Source organism: Chrysochloris asiatica, unplaced genomic scaffold (genome assembly GCF_000296735.1).
Source record: "Chrysochloris asiatica unplaced genomic scaffold, ChrAsi1.0 scaffold00058, whole genome shotgun sequence".
Lineage (NCBI taxonomy): Eukaryota > Metazoa > Chordata > Mammalia > Afrosoricida > Chrysochloridae > Chrysochloris > Chrysochloris asiatica.
In genome coordinates, this window is record NW_006408576.1 from 13,977,975 (window position 1) to 13,981,037 (window position 3,063).

General features: G+C 36.6%; 1 pseudogene; it reads right to left on the minus strand.

Moving 5' to 3' along the window:
• Positions 1-1,986: 1,986 nt before the first annotated feature.
• On the minus strand, positions 1,987-2,367 carry LOC102827639 (annotated as a pseudogene).
• Positions 2,368-3,063: the final 696 nt, after the last annotated feature.

The window sequence follows — 3,063 nt, forward strand, 5'->3', positions numbered from 1 at the left end:
ATATATTTTGACTTTTGTGGACTTGTTTTAATTTTCTTCTGCTTCAGCCTGAAATTGCATATGATCAATTAATGCTTTCATAGTCTGCCACTGGTCTTCTTTTAGTTGATAATATGGAGCTTTTCCACCTTTTCTTTCCACAGACATAGTCAATCTGATTTCTGTGTATTACATTTGTGGAGGACCATGTGTATAATCATCTTTTAGAAAAGGTATTTGCAATGAAAAAGTCATTGGTCTTGCAAAATTTTATTATGTGATCGCCAACAAGGTTTCTGTCACTAAGGCCATATTTTCCCACTACTGATTTTCTTCTTTGTTTTCAGTCTTTGCATTCCAATTGCCAGTAATTAGCAACACAACTTGATTGCATGTTTGATAAATTTTAGACTGAAGAAAGTGGTGGAATTCTTCAATTTCATTATCACTGACTTCATTGGTAGTATGTCAATTTGAACAATAAATGCATTAACTGGCCTTCCTTGTAGACATATGGATATTATCCTATCATAGACTGCATTATACTTCAAGATAAATCTTGAAATGTTCTTTTTGATGATGAATATGAATCCATTCATCTTCAATTTGTCATTTCCAGCATAGTAAACTATATGATTGTCAGATTCAAAATAGTAGTTGCTAGTTTATTTCAGCTCACTAGTGCCTAGGATATTGATGTTTATGCATTCTTTATCCTTTTTGACAATTTCCAACTTTTCTAGATTCATACTTCAGACATTCCATGTCCCAATTATTAATGGGTGTTTACATCTGTTTCTTCTCATTTTGAGTTGTGCCCCATCTGCTAATGAATGTGCCAAAACCCTTACTAAATTTGGTTCAACACTGTCAAGTTTACTTTGAAGAGGCAGCTCTCTTCCCTAGTCTTATTTTGAGCGCCTTCCAACCTAGAGTCTCATTTTCTGGCATTATATCTGCAATGTTCTGGTGCTCTTCTGCATGCTTTAATATGATTAAGAGCAATCTGGTGCTCTTCATCATGTTTCAGACTTAAATGGGTGTGACAATCTTAGTTGTTTTTCAGTTATGAATGCTGTGGCAGAATTTCTTACACTTGATAAATGGATGATGCTTTATAGCAAGGAAGGCTACTTCTGATTTTCTATAATCTTAATGCTTCTGAAGATTTCCCTGAGGTATTTGAGCTCATTCTACTGCATTTTTTCCCCCGTTTGTTAAGAAAAAAAAAAAAAAGAGTACTCATGATATGCAAAGCACCATAATGTAAAAAGCAATGTTATTCTATATTTTTTAGAGAATCCTAAATTGTAGTGAGTTTTATAGAAAATTTTACAGTGCATTAATAATATTTATATAGAATTTAAAACAGAAATATAGAAATTGCTATGAGACTATGGCACCTAGTGTAAGTAACTCTGTGTTGTGGTAAACAATGTTAGAGAAGAAATTAAAATTGGGTGTCATCAGATTATAGGGTCTCCAGACTCCGCTAGAAACTTTCCTTTATCATCAAAAGACAATGGAGATTCTATGCATATTGAACAATGGTAAAATATCACTGCTGTTGCTGTTATGTGCCATCAAGTTAGTTCTAACTCATAGTGACCCCTGTGCAGGGTTTCTGAGGCTGCAAATCTTTGCTGGAGCAGAAAGTCTTATCTTTCTCTTAAGGAGTGGCTAGTGGATTTGAACAGTCAAACTTGTGGTTAGCAGTCCAGTGCTTGTATTACAGAGTCAACAGTGCTTCCAAAAATCACTAGTTATAAATTAAACAGTTGTAAATTCTTGTTCTGTTCTCTCACTTACTGGAAGTTTCACTGTGGGTAAGAATATAGTTGATTTTCGATGTCATTGCCTGTAATAATACATATTTTTAAATTTTACCCAAACTATATTTCATTCATTACTAGGCATAGCACTTAAACAATTACTAAACCAGTCGGTATTCTGAATAAAAGTCAACAAAATCTACCAATGGATACTCAATTTATTAAAATAGTTGACTCAAGCATCTGCAATGTTGACTTCAACCTCTACTCCAGGTTCAAAACGGATGGAAGTGATCTGCTTAACAGTCTCAGAAAAACTCTGCAAGTCAATGAGTCCCTTGTGGATGCTCATCTAGAAGCAGTCCCAGGTCTTAGAATCTTCTTAGAAGTGGTCCCAGGTCTTGGAACCACAAGGAGTCTTCCTTGTGATTCTCAGAGTCTTGGTAGGCATCCTTACTGGGCCCATCCCTTTCAGGTTCTTGTCCTTTGCACCTCTAATCAAGTCAGCACACACTTTCTCCAGCGACTTCATGTTGCGGCTGGTTAGAGTAATTCTAAACCAGTGAATGGCCACCTCTGGTTCTATGGGCGCCTTCCAGGTATCCTTAAAAGCCATGGCAGCGGCGGCTTCCTGACAGACTTGTTCCTCTGCAAGAGCAACCAGTGGTGAGTCAGGAGCAAGAGTGTCCGAGTGAGGCAACCTGCAGTTGCGGCCGCGTCTTCCGCAAAAAGCGCCTGTAATCATTTTGAATTGCAATCAAAATCAGTCTATTTTAATTAGGGCTCATGGTTGCAAATGGCATCAACTGATTCTACATAGCTCAATGAAGAAGGAAATTTATTAGAAAGACATTGGTAATACATAGAATTAGTGTGTAATTAATTTACACACTTAAGCTTGTAAAAAATATAAAAATCAAGGAACTTTTCAAGAATGAGGAATAGAAGCAGATCCTCCTAACTGATCCTGCAGCAACAAATCTCCAAGGACTGATATTTTTTGTCACATTCACAATATTGAAACCTCTTTGTTGTTGTTAATTGCCATCGAGTCGGTACCAATTCATAGTGACCCTGTACAGGGTTTCCAAGGAGCAACTGGTGGCTTTGAATTGCCAACCTACTACTAATTGTGGTTAGTAGTCCAGAGCTTATCCTATAGTGTTTGAAGCTGGTAAATGTCTGAAGTTCTCTGAACTAGGGAAAGGGTGCTGAAGTTATTCTACTTCCAAGGAGATACTAACAGTGTAGGGGATGATAGTCCCCAAATAAAAGAACTGACTGCTTTATAGAATATTTATGTTGACCAAAT